The following is a 19,704-nucleotide window of genomic DNA, read 5'->3' on the forward strand; positions in this document are numbered from 1 at the left end:
GTCAATACACGTAGGAATGTGGCACGCGCTCGCCTCACTGACGACCCGCACGCATGCCTACAAATACACCTCGCGTTTAAATACATCTGATGTTTAAATATTGCAAGGCTGCCAAGACATGCATCTAACGAAGCTATGATTGTAACATCAAATTGCGTAATAATAATTACAATTTTGAGTTTGGTTGGTGAATAATCTGAGGGCTGATCTGATATTATTGTCATGGTAGAACCGTTCATCGATATGAGTTCGACACGCGCAAAATAGATAAGAAAATTGTTTTTGAACTCTTAGAAATAAGTTCTAGCTCACAACTGTAGGGAAATAATATTTTTGATGTTCTTGATAAAAAGAATTGGCCCTCAGAACTTTTGTAAAGACGCTTCTGACAAAAATGATGTATGAACGCTATAGATTGTGTAGAAAGCTGTAATTTCGATAGAAACAGTGCCAATTTTGCAGTGGGTGCCTTATCACCGTGAAAATGATCGTGCCCATGACAAATATTAATATCTATTAATAGGTAAGTACATACCTACATAAAGCTGAATATCTACCCATGTTGTATTACATTGTTTTAAAATAAATTTTCAAACCTTTTAGCAATTAGTTTCCTGTTAATGGGTGGGATCTTAGCTCTCACACTTATAACAGTTTTCAACGAATAAGGAGAAGAACTCAGTTAAGTCCAGCCTGACCGTATTTTAGTTATATACTACTTTTGGTGTAATATGATATCTGATATTGTATCAAAAGTTATTTTATAATAAGTATCCACTTTGTTATTTTCAGAAATGATACAAGACCTAGTTTACTGAATGAAACAGGCCCTTAGCTGTTTCACGGCATACACCTAAGTTAGTGTTGGAAAACGTGACCGATATAGTATGACAGCAACTGTCAAAATTCCACCTAAAAAGCGTTGAAAGTACATAGAATTAAATATTTAATACTCAGCTTTTTATCAAGTATTTCTCTCATCGTTGTTTTAAAACTATCTTAAACGAAAACTAAGAAAAAAAGCCTCGAACTAAATTTACAAGAAACGGTAAGTTTCCTTTCCAAGCGCCCTTTGGTCATAAAACAGGTAGAATTGTTCAGTTACGATTATTTCCACACATTAATTAGATGGTATTCACACAGCTATAGTGAGTCATACAAACTTTATTATTATTAGTGCTTGAGCATATAATTATGCTTTAATTATAAACATTTACATCTGTGTATGTTTATTCATTTAGTTTTTTGCGTATTGTATTATATTATTTTACTGGGGGTATTTAACGTTGAATATTTTTTGTTATAAGTATTCTTAAGCTGAACGTTTCAGTTAGGATCAGCATATTGGATTCGTAAATTGTATTTAGTGAATTGTTTGTAGAGTATACGTATTTACCTAAGTTTTTTTGAAAAACAATGTGTGTGTGTGATAATATTCAATTACCCATATGCTTGTTGTACTTATAGTATTGTGCTGTTCTTTTAAGTTCAGTAATATGTAGAAAGTAGGTTACTATCTGAGTATACATATAGCAAGATGTAGAGCCTTTGCCTACATAATATGGAAGTGAAGGATACATCGGTAACTGACACAAAACTGAGACTATTAAAGGCTTATTCTTGAAGTCCTACTTTTGATATCAAGCAGCTGTAGACTCTACTTCTACTCGACCTACAAAAGTTTCTCTACCTATGCCCACCTAAGTATACATCCATTTGTTACTGGATTTTCCTTCCTATTTACGTAGTCTTTTGATGTGGGTAAATACCGTATTATAATTACCTAATTAATATATTTTTTGTGTCCAAAACAGTTAAAATATTTGCATGTTTCCTTAGGCATGAAATCAAGATTAGTTTCAAATATATTTTACCGAAAGAATTCCCACAGCACATTATAATTCCAAGTTAATATATTCATATAGGCAATTAAAAGAAATAAAACCAACAGCCAGTTATTAAAGGGCGAAAATGTGTGGCTTCGTGTACCCGGGGGTTTATTAGCGGCACTTTATAAAACAAACAGTATTGCTCGCTTACTACAAAGCCCGTAGTGGCACGTATTATGGACCACTAAAGCGATTTTGTTACCTTGCAACACATCTATAAAATAATTAACCGAACGGTGGCTCCATCATTAAGCCATTATAACAAAAGTTCACAATTAAAAGCGAGTAAACACCATCTAAGAAGACTCGCCGCCTCGCGATAACAATCTCATTTTAATTTGAACCTCAATTACACATCATAAAATTACGTACGATGTTCCCAAAATCTCAGTCATAGTTCCGTTTTCGTTGTATAGAAACAATTGAATTTATTTCACAACATAATTCTGATACTAATTTGCAGTAACCTACAATGGTGTTTAAGTATATATTGTCGCTATATTACGATTTCTCCTGAGTCGGCGTGGAACACGCACGCAAAATGATGTATTCGGTGAACACAAGAGCCGACATTCCGGGTCTCGATTGGACTTTGTCGGTACATTTTCTATGCCTGTACTAGGTCGTCAGCTCCGCGAGGAAGGGGCATGTCTCAGCATAATTTAACATTAGCGCGTTCTTATTTTAATATGGCCTGTTGCCGTTCTTAAAACAACCGGTATGAAATATTGTTGTATAGTTGAACGACACAGTTAAATGCGTTTTATGTAGATTATTGTAAATTACCAGATTCGTTATGAAATGATACAAAAAAGTTGTTTGGGAAAAACCTTTTTAATATTTACTCAACGTCCTGAGTATAAATCTGTCATAACTAGGTACACTACCTATCAATTACAATCACAGACTGAAAGCATATTAATATGAATATCAGTATAACTGCACCCGCGCTTTTGCTATTTAAATTGCCTTTATAACAGCGTAAAAGGGCATCAAGCAGTATCGTACGAAGCTTGTTGATTGTAAAGTCACAGTAACCCACATCCATTACGTGTCGTCATAACAACATTCATAACCATAGTACCTCGGAACTGTCAATGTAATGCGTCTATATCGTAAAGTTTGATGGTACCATTACCCGCCTACCGGATAGGTACAGTTTTGTCTTTTAAAATGTTAATGCGTTCGATAGGATGTAGCTTCTGGTATTTAAAGACTAATTAGTAGTTTACTAGATTGATAGCTGGGTATTTGCGAGTTAGAATATACCTACATATGTGGGTCAGATTTGTTCAGTTACAGGTTTGTTTAATTAATCGGAAACTGAGAAAGCTTGTTTACGGCATCATGGGTTAAGTATCTCTACGGAATTGCATACAAAATGTATGGCATTCGAAAGAGTTCGGTCCACAGCGTCGCGTAATGAGATACTTAATTAAAAAGAAACTTAAGATTCAAAATCGGCATAATATAAACGAGATCTTTGATTGACTGTACTTGCTGGTCGGTACACCCTTATTTTTTTATCACACATAAAATTAATTTGAATAATTAAGAGTGCGTTAAGTGTACAGCCTTATTTATATAACGGCATCGCGAATGCAAGTTAATTGCGATGTTACTAAGAGAAGCGGAACTGATTTTATTACTTTAATTTGACTGAATAACAGACTGCAACAATATTTATTTGATCAATTAAATTGGTAGCCATATATAATGGATGCAAATAAATTAATAAGATCGGCAATCATTCATGAAGATAACATTCTGACAGATTTTATTCGATGTCAATTGATTTATTTAAATGGGTGCTCTCATTGTTATTAAATAGACAATGGCTGATATACCTACTTATTTACCTACCTAACAAAACTCGCTTTGCTTAATTTAATTTTAACAACACAATTCCTAAAACTAAATTTTGAGTGGACTTTTAAAAACAGGTTGATTTTAAAAGTGTCATCAAAAAAATCCCTCCGAGAAATCAAAATCAAGTGTAGAGTGAACAGCATGGGGGACGGGGGTCGATAATTTTCCCGGGCTCCGATTACCTAATGTAAGTGGATAACTCAGAGGCAAGACAAGGGATGTATCGGCGCGCGCTTCCCAGCCGCTCGCGGCAGAATGGCGGCAAGCCCCGCCCGCCCAGAGCACACTACGTCGCTCACCGTCGACGCGAAAGGCCGCGTCTACAACCGCGTACGCGCGTAACCATAAATAGTGCACATAATTAATTTACAACACCAGTAAAAGTGATGATACAAGTTTATTGACTATAAATCTGTGCAGTGCTGTGATCGTGTCACAGGTAAGTGATAATTGTTCAGTCGTTGCCGCGCTGTTTGTCGCGCAAACACACCGCCGCGCGACAAAACAAACCGTCGGAAACCCTTTGGGTGTCGGGTTCTTGTTGGTCTGTCACAATTCGACACTTTTCGTTGAATGTTCGGACCGTTAAGAATTTCTGGTTATGAGTAAACGTTTCTTTGTTTTAGTGTGTGTTTAACCTTCGTGGATAGACTAAGACTAGGTAGTCGGCGGTGTTACGTAGTCACTGTGAAGCGTCGTACTGAATTAGCGTTCATGGATCTGCTACTGATGTGTGCGAGTGTGTGTCTATTGTGCGGAGCTACAACGATTTCACTAAAGTAATTCGGATTTCAGATAATTATTTCATTAGTTCATTTTCTGATTGAATTCTCTTTTAACTCATTCGGAAATCGTGCTTGATTTTTAAGCTTGATCTTAGTTTAATAGTCATAAATGTATGTGAAACTTTTAATAGAATTGGCAATATCATTTTACATTTAACTAAGGATTTTTTGCATCTACTTGGCTAGGATTACATTTTTTTAAGACGTGATTGGATAAAATAATTTTCCTTTATGAATACGTGTGAGCTATACCACTTACCTAAGGTCAAACTTTTGCTTTCAAGGTACAAATACTGACGTACCGAAGTAATAAGACTTTTACAAAAATACGGAATTGATATTATTTTCTTTATCGCTTTAATCTTTCTAACAGATCTATTACAACCAAAACATTACTTGATAAAAATATGTCAACAAACTAATATTATTTAGGTAACTACTTATGATAGTTAAAACACTATTTACGGATAGTTTTCTCTGCAAGAAAAACTCTTATCGAAATAAAATGTTCTCTAGAAATGTTCCTAATAAATTAGATTTAGTTGGATGATATTAAGTATCTAATGATATTGTTGAATAATAATGCTAACATATTTGAATATGAAAATATTATTTTTATATATGTACTTACATTTTTTTAATCCTCTTTAAAACAGAGTACTTATACCAATCATTTTGGTTAACCTTCTTATTTTGTTAAATCTCTTTTTAAGGATAACTCAACACTGTAGGTACTTCCTAATAAACCAAATGAATATGTTTGGGCAACTCACACACGTTTATCTGCGGCAAACTAAGCAGAGTTAGGTACATTATTGAAACAAAAGGTAGATAGATATTCTTGAAAATCACTCCTTATTTTGCTTGCTGCTTTACTCCTCATTAAATGCTGCAGTAGTAGTGAGTATCGCAAGGTACTCTACATTATCTCTGCTTGGTGTTTTTAAAAACTGATTTACTTTGTGTCACCTGTAACTTGTCTATTATTATTCGATCAAATTAGCTTAGTAGATGTAAAATAATGGTTCTATATAAACCAAACGTTATTTAGGTTACATAAACATTTAGGTAATACTTACGTACAGTTCCCGACGCCTCGACGCTAACACCTAATCTATAAGTTTAACTACTTACTTACACCAAGATTCTTTGGTCCCTGCCTACACCTACAGGAAAAAGGCGTGATAATATGCATGTATTAAACCATGGTATTAGCATCCCTAAAAAAATCTAATTTTGCATATGAAATAATAAACACCTAAATAAATGTCTAACTCTATTTTTCTCTTATCTCTTTATCATAATTGTTAATTCTATCAGAGCCAATCATAAAGAGCATCCACATAAATATTATTCCAATTAGATAACTATCAAAACTTTAGTTGATATTCAAAATGTAGCTAAATTAATTATCAATGAGCTTAAGGCCTTTACATCACTCACAGATAAACAGCTATACCAGTTACAGTTTTATAAAGTAGAGAAGCCTGGCTTACTTAAAACATCCTACTCATAATTTGTTTCAAGTTTCAAGCATAAACGACTTAAAAGATTTGGATGATATACTGTGAGTGGAAAGGTTTCCCGGGATAAAAAAAGTGAATAGATACATACCTGTAACCGTCAACTTCACTAGCTACAAAATGCTTTATCACCGGGACTGTTATCTGCTTGAATGTAGCCGCGTACAACCACTAATAACGTAGTTTCTTCATACCTTACCTTAAGAAACATTTATTTTAATGCTGTCCAAAAAGTTTGTAATTAATATATATCTGGGTACACTTAAGTACCTACATACAAATATTGGTGAATATGGTCATAAGTTAAACTATAACGACCAAACACCGATGCACTATTAGCATTAACTGTTCTAAAGTTCTAGATCAGGTCGTAACGTCTATGATTTTATTGTAAGACAGACCAATAAGCAAAAAGTAGGTAACTTATAACATTAGATTGTTTGAAACTAACCTAAGTTAGAGCAACACAACTTCTTAATAAATAACTTTCCATGACAAAACAAACAAAGACATATTAGGACATTGTACAAATAACTTTCATTTTTGTTGCTTACGGCTTAAGTTTTACTATTCAATACGATTATGATTATTAAATAAATACAATCATCATAAAATTTAAATTAAGTATTAGTAAATACATTTATATTTTATTGCGGCCAGTTATATTTGTCTATACAAACAAGTTTATCGGATTGATTACATAAATATATCATGGAGCAAACGTTACCTAAACGGGTTATTTGGGCACTGTGATGTAAATAACTTACAACCAGCCATCAAGAACGATTCGCTAAATGAATGACACTAGCCGTAAACTCATAATAGCCTCACGTCGATTCACCCACGTGCCTCGCATACAATGCATCCAACAAACCACTTCCTCGACCTTATTTTTACAATCATAAGAGTCATATTTCCTTAAAAGCTTAGATTTTTTCAACAGACATATAGTTTATTACAGTTTATGCTGTTAGACATAAAACTAGACACCCAAGTAGTGGATTAGAACGAGAAATCCGTACAGTTGCGCAACATTGAAGCCAGTAAAGCAATTTTGATGCCCGTAAAGTCATTTTGAAGGCGGAGGTCAATAAGCGTCGTACGAGTAGCTTTTACGATTTGTTATTATTGTTACAGTTTTACATTTGAATGTTCCACGCTTCATAAATATAAAGGGTATCTTTTTAATTCATTGGTCCGTTTGATGAATGTATGGCGTTGTTAATTATAAACGATGCGTTTATTAAACTGTCTGATTTACAACGTTACGATATAAAACTATTAGAATGAAATAGCTTTTTAATGTAAAGATAAATATGCAAGTTAGTGAGTGAGTATTATCTTTTGTTTTTTATCGATAAATGGACTGTCTGACTGATAATGTAGATAAATCAGAGTTGTTCATAGATATAGGGCACACAGGCAAAACGTGTCTAGCCTCTTAGATAAGTAGATTCTCTATCAACATTATTAATCCCCGGTTTCCGAGGTACATTTAGCGGTAGTATATCTATTCAATAGCGTTTAAACTCATATAAAAAGCGCTATTTAATAGATAAACTACCGCTAAATGTAAGTACTCAGAAACCGGGGTTAAGTCATTGTCGTAGGACAAAGATGAATCTGCACAATATCTTCTTTATAGAAAAGCTGTCTATAGGCTTCCAAAGGGTTTTCTGAAAAATGTTCTTGTTCTTATTTTTAAATAATTATCTCAAGAACTAACGTAAATGAGTCACGTTATCTTTCATGTACTGTTATCGATACATTATTTGTTATAGATCACTGAAACTGATCGTGTACCGATTTCGTTGTATTTTCATATCGTGTATGTCATACAACAATGTTTTTTGTAGTTTTATCACCATTACGAGGCATAAACCTTTGTACAACCAAACAACTCGACCGTTAGTAATTTGCCGTAGTAGAAAGTGAACAGAACGTAGACACAGTATAGACAGCACTCCGTAGAATTGATCTAGCAATCGTGCGACCGAAGCGCAGTAGCCATCGCCGTCGCGTGCCGATCCTTTTTCCAAGCGGATTTAGAAATCGTTTACTATGATCTAGCATCATTGCTCAAGTTAATACAAAGACTCTTGTCTCGGACTCACTCCACCCGCAAGCAATATGGATGTGAATGAAGGATGTTGTACCTATTTACCAACTGGCTTTGCATGTGTGTGTGTGTGATTTTTGTCCGAAATCTTAAATTATATTTTCTTTAAATTTTTTTCTTTTAACTTCCATATTTTCACCGCATTTATAACTCGTTTTGCGCATTTGTAGGTAAGTATTAGATATCTGTACAAATTTAGTTTACGAAAAAATTGTTCGACGACACCTAGGTAGAGAAATCGGATCTAGTGATCAATATTCATATTATACCTAGAGATATTGGTATTAGGTAAGTTGTACCTACATTATCTCTTTCATAAGATTCGAAAACACCATTTTATGGTATGTATTATTTAATCAAGAGACGTAATAAACTTCACAAAGGTAATTACAAACGGGTAGTGAGTGTAAATTTGAGTTGGTACGATGTTATTTGATGAAAAAACGCTTTTTAAACCGTTGGAACGGTGGATTCTAATCAATATCCAATCAGTGCTGGCTAGTAAAGTTAACTAAGCGAGAAATTAACTGCGTCTGGAGAACTGTCTACTTATAGCGTATATATGTACCTATGTATGTGTGTTGTTACTTGTACCTAGGTGTAGTCTTTCATGTTTATTATTGTTTAATTTCTTTGATGTAGGTGTATGAGAAATGCAGTAGAAAGTCTGAATTTATTTTGAGGTCAGGGACAATCTTCGTTTATTACCTAGATTAAAAAAAAACTGAACTGCAAAGGCTTTTTTCATTTGTATTGATATCTTCTTATGGTTCTCCGGAGTTCGGTCACGTACTCGACAGGAAGGTACCTACTTGGCTACATCGAACTATCATATAATTATGGTCTCTGCAAGTTCGCGACTGTTTCAAATCTTCTTCACCCTCTATAGGAACCTACTTTCTTTCTATAAGTACCTACTTAGGTACTTAAGTAGTAAGTTCTTTCTTCAGCTTAGTTGTGGTTTTTTGTGTGATATTTTTGTATCGGTGTATCTTAGTGACGCCGCTAGGTTGGTTCTGCCTATGTACCTATTTTTTATTTGCACCTAAGTAAGTAGGTAATCGTGATTTGCTTATTCAAATATTTTTATTAGGTAGTTATCTAATTGGGTTGCAAGGCTTTTCTTATATATACTTAAATATCTAATTATCTACATAGTTATAATTAAGAACACGTGACATTTCTTAGCCAAATACTCAGTATTACTCAGAGTGATATTCACAAACCGGTACTTGCCCTTAATGAGCCCTACCGAAGTAGATACAACTTAGTATTAAATTTACCTACAAGACGCAAAAGGAACACCTCATTTACCTACACGAATACGAATACGGATAAATAAATCACTGAGTAATCATTTAAATCCGCTCAACCGGCAACCACACTCCCACAAAAATATGGAAGACCACCAAAAACGGCGGGAACTATCGTATCAATTTAACCGAACAAATTCAAGAACCAACCAAATCGAACAAATGACTCAAAGGTGTGGTGTATCAAATTTAGACGGATTATCTTTTAAGCTCCACCCCTAAAGGAAATGTGACAGTAGCCAAAGATGGCAGTGTGTAGAGGCGGCGCGTTTCGGACGGTCCTTGGGGGGCGGGGCTTAAAGTCGGCCGGCCCTTTGCAAATGGCGCCGAATTCAACCAATTACGTTTGCCGGTGGATCTTCCATTTTTAATATTTTGGCGGTTGCCCGGCAACTGAGTCACCGGTGGGGGAATATTTTGCAACTTATTTTATTGTGTTACTTTTTGTTATGGTCGCCTTTTTATCAAGGTTTACCTGATAATGTGAACAGAATACCTACTAAAATTAATTAACGTTGGTGGTCTTACTTTACAAAAGTTTTAATTCAATTTTGACTGTTTTTTACTTTTATGTGGACAGGTAACTAAGTAAATAGGTACTTACTTAATGTTGGTAACTACATATAAAATTTTTAAAACTTAGGTCATTGTTTTAGTACTTACCTGTGCTACCTAGGTAGATATCAAAATCAGGTAAGTAAACCTCAGTTATTTACCTACCTGTAGCAATCAACGAAACGATAGCTCACAGTAATGTTATAATTAGGTATTATAATTATCTTGTAACTACATATTTTAACAAAAAAAACCTTACCATATAAGTACTTAGGTGTAACAAAATTTGCAAGACTGCATATTTTTTTAAGTGACATCTATTTTTTAAAGCTACATATCATTTTCTACAGAAGAGCACGACTTTTGAACTTCCAAAACACAGTGGGTATCGAATATGAAAGCTAAGGTACCTGCCACACAACGTAGTTCAAATACAAAGGGAGAGATGTCGCTAGTAGACCTTTCTCTTCTCCCTGGTAGAAAAGTACTTAATGTCAACCGTGACCAATAGATGGCGCTTAAACAAATTTGGATCGTTTTGGTCGGAATGTGAGGGTTTTTTTCTCGTGGAGCTATGCCTGTTTTTATATGGGGATTAATTTGAATAAAAATTTTGCCGTGGTGCTTGTGAATTTTAAATTATATACGAGCTTGTAAGGTCTTGCCCACTAACTTATTAAAGTATTCTACAGTATCTTAGTAGATATCTAGATTATTTAGGTATCTTATATACGGTCGACCAGTTTTAGTTTAACAAATACAATAAATACACGTGGAAATGGTAAATTAAATAGATTAGTACTTACCTAGTGGCAAAATAAGAACGTACTAGGCAGCCCATTCCTATGTATTTTTGTAATAAGTACTTACTAACTTATTTTTTTTGATATTTACTTATTAGAACTACCCGGGAACAAACTTGACCGAAAAAGAGCATTAGGTAGTTAAAAGAGTGGTTGCGATAGATGACCCTTACGCCGCGATTGTCCCGTTCTCAGGCTAACCAGATATACTTTAGCAAACATTTTTGCTTCAGAACCATGTACCTAGTACCTAAGTACCTACCTACCTACTGCTTTACTGAAATTAAGAAAACTTTGTATTACGACACTTTTTGATTGAAATTTTGCATTTGATATCGTTTTATGGAATGTTGGTGGACTTTCTCAGTTATCCATGTTGGTGCCTTAAAGTAGGTACCTACCTACATAACTACCTAACTATTTAGTCATTCGCAGTTTAAGAAATCCCCCTCGCAGGTACTCTAATAAAACTTAGTCACATTAGGTACTTACCTGACTCGATGACTCAGTGGACTGTAATTGCTAAGTTTATGGTAACTTAGTTTTGAACTCGTGAATGTAGGTTGTGAATGTAGGAAACCTTAGTCAGATTCCTTACCTATTGTATGCCGCGTTACAACTTGATGATGTTACAGTCATAGGTAAAAATGTATTCTCACTGGTACCCTCAGTGTCATTACTGTTTTCGTAAATAAAATCTTACCGTGAAACCACAGTAGTAGTACAACAATTCATTATCCTTTGTAACTTAAATTGAAAACACATAGGTATATAATATTTTTAAGTAGGTACTGTACTGTATTTTCTAACTTAGTTACTCGTGTAATAGGTACTTAATTTCTTTATATTTTTTTTTGTTATTATTTCACTTGGTTTCTTTCTGAGAGGTTATCAAAAACAATGCTTACAACAATCACCTAGATTTAAGTTAAATAATAATAATACTTACCTAACCATCTACCTACTTTATAAGAATTCAATTTCAGTCAGACGCACAAAACTCAGTTATTGTAGGTACTTCCTGTCACTCTTTTCATATTTATTTATTTTATTTTTTCTATCATTGTTTAATCTAAGTAAAGAATTCTGCATATTTTGTTTAAGTGGAATAAGAGACATTAAGCTAAAGATACTAGGTAGGTACCTTATTTCTATAGTTATCTATTTTGAACTGTCCAGAGATTTTACTCTGACTTCACTACATGAATTAAAAGCCCATTAGATAGGTACTATTCTACCGCTAAGTTCTTTTTCTAAAGACGAGCCTTATTTCTCTTGTCAGCTAAAAAAACCAAAAAGAACTGTGATTCTAATTAAATTCATAATATCGCTGCTCTAAATTAAATCTTCAAGCCGTAGAGATATAATACTTACTCTACAACCTAAATAGATCGCTATTAAAACCAAAACCGTAACTTATCTGAGCTCAGCTTTGTTTGATTCAACAAAAAGACTCACTAAAGCATGCTATAGATATACACAAACACACAAACGCAAAGCAAATAGGTATCTATTTGGACTCCTACCTATCTACTAAAACAAACAAAAGACACATTCAAGATTCGTCATTAATTTACTAGAACTCTATTTCGTAGTCATAAGGACTATTTTGCTTTGTTTTTGCCAGTTTTGCAGAATTTTGTAGAGGGTGAGTTGGGGTGGTAACCCCGTATTGATCGGCCGCCATGTTTGTTCGCACAAGCGCATTGCTCCTTTATATTTTATCACGATGTTGACACAGATGGCGTTGTTAAAATAATGCAACCTACATTGGGTAGGTATATACCGGTATTATGTAGAGGAAAATTTGAGTAGGTACTGATTTTAGGATCGAAATTTAATATGTCTACGCTTTTTAGTCTATTTGTAGGTGTAAAAATCGAGTTAGACATGTGCTCGAGTAGATAATACCTAAAAGACAATAGGTACCTACCTGTGAAGAAATACTTAGGTACTATTAAGTACCTAATTATGCAAATTTTAGGAATTCTTGCATGAAAATATCAAAATCCAAGTATTATCAAAACTTTCTAGCTTACCTTAAATTCTTTAATTAAATGGAGACTGATAGATGTGCATAGGTAGAATTATATTCTCCTTATTTGCTTGTTAAGTATCTTAATGTGTTTTAAAACGTTGATATGCTCAATATTGGTATTATTTTTCATTAACGCATGTTAGCATTCTACTGCAGAATTCTAAACTAAGTTCTATTTGTCGTAGGTAAGTTAGTATTAATTCCCATTAGATACCTGTAGATATCTATTGAAACGTTCTCTTATTTATGAAAACGAAATGTATCTAATAATTTAACTGTTTTAATTTTTTTATAAAGCGATATCTATTCTGCTATATTTTCATTGATAGATATTCCATTGAAAGTATGACAATGTGAAGGTATATTTGATTATCTTTGGTCGAGACTGTAGGTACCTAAACTAACCTACAGGTATATTATTTTGTCATTTAATTTAAATTCTTGCCTTGTTTGAATATTTGTTGATATCACAAAGTAGCGACGATATAAAATATCGTTGAGCGGCTCCGACGGAAAAGTGCCGTCGGCAGTTTTTCATCAACACCTATGTACAAGGTTCTCATTATTCTTCTTCATAAAATTTCTTTAGGTACCTATAATAAGATAAAAATATTTTATATACTTTAAGTTACTATTATTTATGTTAATCTGGTCTTAAGAACATAGAGAAAATCTTAATTAGATCTTTTCACGAAAGTTAATTTTTCCCGATTTTGTACGATCGAAAAGACAATTTGTTGTACTTACCAGTTATTTAGGAACACAACTATTCAATAAATACATATCTATTTAGATATTACACCAATTGACATTGTGGCAAATCTTAAAGTTTTTTGTTTATAGTCAACGATTCCTATTGCCTAATTTACTTAGGTATCTAAACATTTAACCGTCTTATACCTCCTTTAAAAGCTAACGTTTTTTACAGCAAGGGAAAATTTTACTATAGCTGGGTAATACTCTTTTTTTACCTATTAAATAACTAAGTAGTTTAAGACACATAGTCATCTGGTTTCTAACTAACCGAGCTTGTACCTAGGCACTTTGGTAACTAAAAATTTAATAGAGATACTTAGGTATAATATAGGTACTTCTAAATGCATACATATTATGCAGTCAATATTTACATCAGACCAGATAGGTACCTACTCCAGCTCATTACTCAAACTAAAACTGACTTGCCTCTCAAAGATATCTAGTCAACCATAGGACAATGTCGTGAAATTCCTTCGAGTCAAATGTTTTCTTATATCAAAAGGGTCGGGTTTATGTCGGTTATGAATACGAAGGGCGGCCTCCTCAGGGCCTGTCCCCGCTTTGTTATGCATAATATTACCTTCTTGGACCCTACACTAAATTCTAACAATGTGTCCACACGGACTTTGAATTTTATGTTGAGATAGTTTGTATAAATATTGGGAATGCTGATTATGGGATTCGTAAATAGGTGATCTGAACTTTCGTATTACCTATATCAAGAATAAAACAAAGTATAAAATATTAGAAAACGTATTTCTGCAATAAAACTTCTAATAACTTCGATAACTTTATTAGAACATTTCAGATTTTTACTCAAATACGATTTCTGAACTAGGTTTGTACCTGTCTTGCCAATTTAAACTTTCTGCACAGGATATTTGGTTTTTTTTCAGATACAATCTTATTTTATGCAGTGAGACAGCCGAAACAGTCGTTAGGTGGCGTCTGTGGCATCAACAAACAAAATAGAAATAAGAACAGAGCGGTTCGACGTCCCCACTGTAAAAATATCTCCCATTTACATATACACGACGCTCCTGATTGTGCACTGGCTATGCATTTCACTTATACATAGGTATCTTGTATAGTGTCTACCCACTGTTACCTGTACATACTTAGGTACTGGATAAGGTCCCCCCTTCTCCTTAATTATTTTAAATCTATGGATGTACTTGTAGCTGAAAATCAATCAAACCTAGCTTTATTTAAATGTGATGGAGTGACCGTGTGAGTTTGTACACTTGAATACGAAATATTAAAGGAAACTCAATAACGAAATCGACAGCTTGCTGTAAATTAAATAGTTTCGCAAGTAACCCAAGTAAGTATTTTTAAAGGAAAAAATTGCAATCTATTCCGATCATTACGCTTCATTTAATTAAATTGCGAATCGAGATACTCATCTTCACATTTCACACGAACAAACCCAACATATTCCGTACACAGCACGGTACATTGCGACACTCTGAATATAGGTTGCTTAATACCTAAGAGAATTCAAAGACGCTATCGTTGTTCCTGTCACGTGCTTGACGTAATAAAAGCTGTAGACTCGGCCCACGAGAGAAACGGCCTATCTCAGGGAAGCGAGCTTCTTTTATACATTTATGTACTTTTCTTTTTACGCCTCCGTCGGGGACCGTGACGTGAGGGAGATATTTTCTTTTGAAATTTCCAAATGTTTCACGTAGGTAGGTATGTTGTGTCTTTTTAGATATTTAACACGTAAAATGTAATTTATTGTGATGCCTTTTATTGTTTTGTTTTGACAGTTTATTTTTGTACTTTTTTGCTTTTGTTTTGTTAATGTATTTAGCTACCCAAGAGCACTTTGAGTGTACAGAAGTCTACAGAGAAAACTTTTTCAGGAAGGCGAAAATATTATTGGTAGGAACAGTTTTCCCGAAAAGCAAATTACTAAGCTGCTAAGAATAATACAGAAAAATATTTTATTTTCGAATTGCATTGCATTGCAAGTATTTTACGTGCAATTATTCGTACCTGACGTTGCTAAAATATAACTACAAAAGCAAAAGGAATATAAAACTAATCTATGTATATACCCACTTCAGGTAAACACCAGTATATACTCAACTAACCCTTTTACCGCGACGTTGTGGGTCGATGGAACCAACTGATAATTAAAACCTCGACGCGGCTGACATTTATGCTGATGCTCCATATCGCGTCTAATGAGAAGCGGTCCCTTTGTCCTTAATTAACATTTCCGAGATTCTGGCCAGTTATAGACGACTAATATATGAGCTTGGGAGCTTCGTGTGAACTACTTATTTAGGGCGAAGGGATATGCTAGAAGCAAAATAATGTCCGTTGACATGACAAGTGAAGCTAGGCGATTTTGCTTGACTTACTTAAGTATATAGACGACATCCCGCGATCATCATGTCACGCAAGACGAGCAAGGTCCGGCAACGTTGTACCAGTAACTCGATTTTCTACTACTATCGACTACTGACAACCGGCTAGCTATCGAAAAATTTTACATGAAAATCTGTTTAGCGCCTCTTCTGAGCTCCGTGAGAATTTTTTTGGCAGTACATTTTAATTGTCAAATTCTCGATACTCGACAGTATAGACTATACATAATTACGCTACAAATCACTCTATGTCTCTGGTGACGCATGTGGCATGATATTTGTGTCGCAGTGTATCAAAGACTTTAGCTATTGTTCGATATGGCAATGATAATAAGTTTTACGGAAAGGTTTGTGATGTTGAATGATACAACAGTTTATAGATTTTTATATATTTAAATATAAAAACAATTACACTAAAAATATTTTACACCAAACAAAGATTACAAGAATTTAGTAACAATAAAACAGTCTAGTTTTAGTTTTATACAGAATCTGTAACGTCCTAACTCAAACTTTATAAAGAGAAATAGATCACCGTGCTAAGTTTGTATTCTTAATGCCAGTTTCAATAATACATTATTCTATCTTCAGTAGTCAATTGGCTTGAATTTGTTTCAAAATAACAACCGTCGCCAATAACGAAGCTTTAAATTCCTATCTGTAGATAGGCTATTGAAACCGGCCGTTGATGTTACAACACGATTCATAACAGTTATTAGAAAAGAAAAAAAAACTAACGGAAAACAATGCCTTAGATTAATATTATTCTTCAGACTAGAAAGCTAAATTCCTATAATGTCGTATCTCGAAATGTTGAATGAAGAAATCTCAAATTATTTTTTCTTCCGTCAACCTACCACTTCAATGCAATTATTACCTCAGCTCTTAATTCACCAAACATTCATAAGTTTCTAGAATATTTTAAAAGCTTATGCTATGGATCACTATTTTACAAGCTGTGTTAACAAAAAACAGGCATTTAACAACGCGTGTGAAAACAACGCTACAAAAATTGAACATCACAGAAATTAATCTCTTTCTGCCTGAAGGCCTTATTAACCTGCTTCTGCACTGAATTGGTTCACGACTCTGACGAAATAGATCCAAACTGCAAACAATACAAGTATAAAAAATTTATAATTTAATTAAAAAATCCTTCTATAACAAAGAACAAACACTACGTAAGTACGTATAATGTTAGGTCGAGGAAAAAGTCTTTTCGCATTATAGATTGTATGAACTTGTAATAAAATATTTTCTCTACACAAATAAGCAAGATATTTGGGTAATACCTCACAAGCTCACTGAAAGAAACCTAATGAACCGTGTACTTATTTGTGATTCTTGAAGCCAAAAAGATTTTATTATAAGTTCATACATACTATTATGCGAAAAGACCTTTTCTCCGACCTAATATTTAATAAAAAACCTTCTATAATAAAGAACACACACTACGTAAGTACGTATAATATTGTATACTTACAGCCAGCTAAAATTATATGAATGATTCCGTCTGCAGGATTGTCACATTCACCCAATGCAACGTATACAATATTTGTAACTCCAAAAGTTAACATAGCAAGCGCGTGAAGACAACCAACTATCATAAATATGTCTGCTATTAAAGCGGGTACTAGGCTCTGAAACAAAGTATTAAGAAATGTAATTTATTGTTAGGAGAATTAAAACTCTTACATACATATACATAATCACGCCTTTTTCCCATAGTGGTGGGCGAAGAGCGAAGACCAAAGAACGCCACTTGGTACGATTGTTACCAAAATTCTCTAAAAACTCTTATACCTATCTCTGATATAATTTTGATATACAGGTGACCGCAGACATTTAGCATAGACGATTGGCACACGTTAAAACACTATTTGAGGAGATTAAGTAGAGTCCAGACTTTTTTAGATATCTGTATGGATAGCTCTACTGGGGAACTCAAATAGCGCATTTCTCGGGGAGACTCAGTTTCGCCGCGTACGCAACCAGAGAAGTAAGACAGTTTGCTAGTGTGGATGCAGCATGACTGGTTTAGTTATGTCATGTCTTACTGTATATTTACGAAAACTCAACATAAGGCAGATTGGTACACTCAGTACTCATTTAGGTAGATTCTTATTGCGATTATCATCACCGAAACATGCTTTACGATGCGCTGTTTCTATTCCGCACTCGAATTTAAGAAGTTGGCGAAAGAAGAGGCAGCTTCGTAGCGTCTTTGCTATGTCCTTAGCAGTAGCTCGAACCAAATTGTCCTACTGCACAATGGTAAACAAAGCAAATATATAAATGTATAGGTTGGTACGTACGCAGATGATTGCTATCAAGAAAATGATGCTCGCCAAGATGACAAGTCCGTTCAACCCCGTCATCACATACTTCATAACTTCTAGGACTTCACTTATCTCCGACCCTGAGGAGTACTGCTCATCGCAAGACGGTGCAAAACATATTCTGAGACTGTCTCCTGCTGCTATGAACTGTAAGGAAATATGGTTTAACAATACAATCTTTTGTCAAAGAATGCACTTCTTAGAGATTTGGGTCCACCTTCCATGATTTTATATTTGATTAATTATAGGATTTGGACCTCGACGCCAAAGTAACTTTAATTTAGAGCACTAATATACCAATACAATAAAGTAGGTACCAGGTACCTCGATGAAGGTGGGACCAAAGTAAGCAATCTCGTTTTAATAAGTACATCTACTAACAAAATTATGGTGTTAAGTATAAAAACTTAACTAAATTTTATGTTATACTAGATTTGTCCTGTGAAGTAGTTTCTCTCGTGCCCTGCCAATTATCTGTTTGGCTTTGATCAAATATCAGTCTAGTACCCAACATTTATTTGGTGCTACAGTAACAGACTAGTTTGAGTCATTATACTATGGGTCATTAAACTATATTAAACGTAAACGCGAATTTATGTGCGAATATCTATTCCATCTTACCCATGTCCAAAGGGCGATTAAAATACATCCAAGTTTGAAATTTTCTATACAACAGCAACAATCTGTAGCTCTTGGTATACAACCCAGCACCATTTTAACAAAACTATATATTACAATATATTAAAAAACTGAATATGTGTAGATGTGTATTGAATTACAAATAATTTTTAAGTATTTTCATATTATTTAAAAAATTACAAACAAATAATTTAACTTGACGAAAATGACATTTTAGATTCTTTTTCAAATGCTTTTTTATTCTGACTTTTCTATGAGCTCGACAATGGTATTTTGTGCAATAAACCAAAATAATTACATATGTCTATGGGCAGCATTGTTTTTGAAGAAGTTTTCAGTTATTAATAAGAAAATGAATTACCTATGAATTACAACTATGATTAAATAAAATAGTGAAAAATAAATTAGATTCAGCGTTAAGCTTAGGGTTGAAGATTTTGCAATGATTCAATAACTGTTTAAATATTCATGCAGAGTTTTATCACAAAATTTTCGTTTTCCCGATTATATTATGAACAAGAATGATTACGAATAGTCATTTGTGCTGTTTGGCAAGCAAAGGAGATAGATGCTTAGGCCATTACACTGCTCGTATAAAATTAGCATGTGGAGATTTACACACATAATTTTTCTAATAATCATGAGAAGTTTTTCCGTATAAATGTACGCTAACAGTACCAAAATAGCACTTTCGT

General features: G+C 34.0%; 1 protein-coding gene across 2 annotated transcripts in view; it reads left to right on the plus strand.

The window, feature by feature from the left end:
• The first annotated feature begins 4,060 nt into the window (after positions 1–4,060).
• Abd-B (Homeobox protein abdominal B) overlaps positions 4,061–19,704 on the plus strand; it is an 88,455-nt gene continuing 72,811 nt past the window's right edge. The window contains exon 1 of one of the 2 annotated variants that reach the window (XM_076119977.1): positions 4,061–4,197. The gene's annotated coding sequence lies outside the window, so the exon portion shown is untranslated. Of the gene's footprint in view, positions 4,198–4,478; positions 4,538–19,704 lie in introns of those variants that run through there. The other variant, XM_076119979.1, reaches the window with a different exon arrangement.

The sequence above is a fragment of the Anticarsia gemmatalis genome, chromosome 11 (assembly GCF_050436995.1).
Source record: "Anticarsia gemmatalis isolate Benzon Research Colony breed Stoneville strain chromosome 11, ilAntGemm2 primary, whole genome shotgun sequence".
In the NCBI taxonomy this organism is placed as follows: domain Eukaryota; kingdom Metazoa; phylum Arthropoda; class Insecta; order Lepidoptera; family Erebidae; genus Anticarsia; species Anticarsia gemmatalis.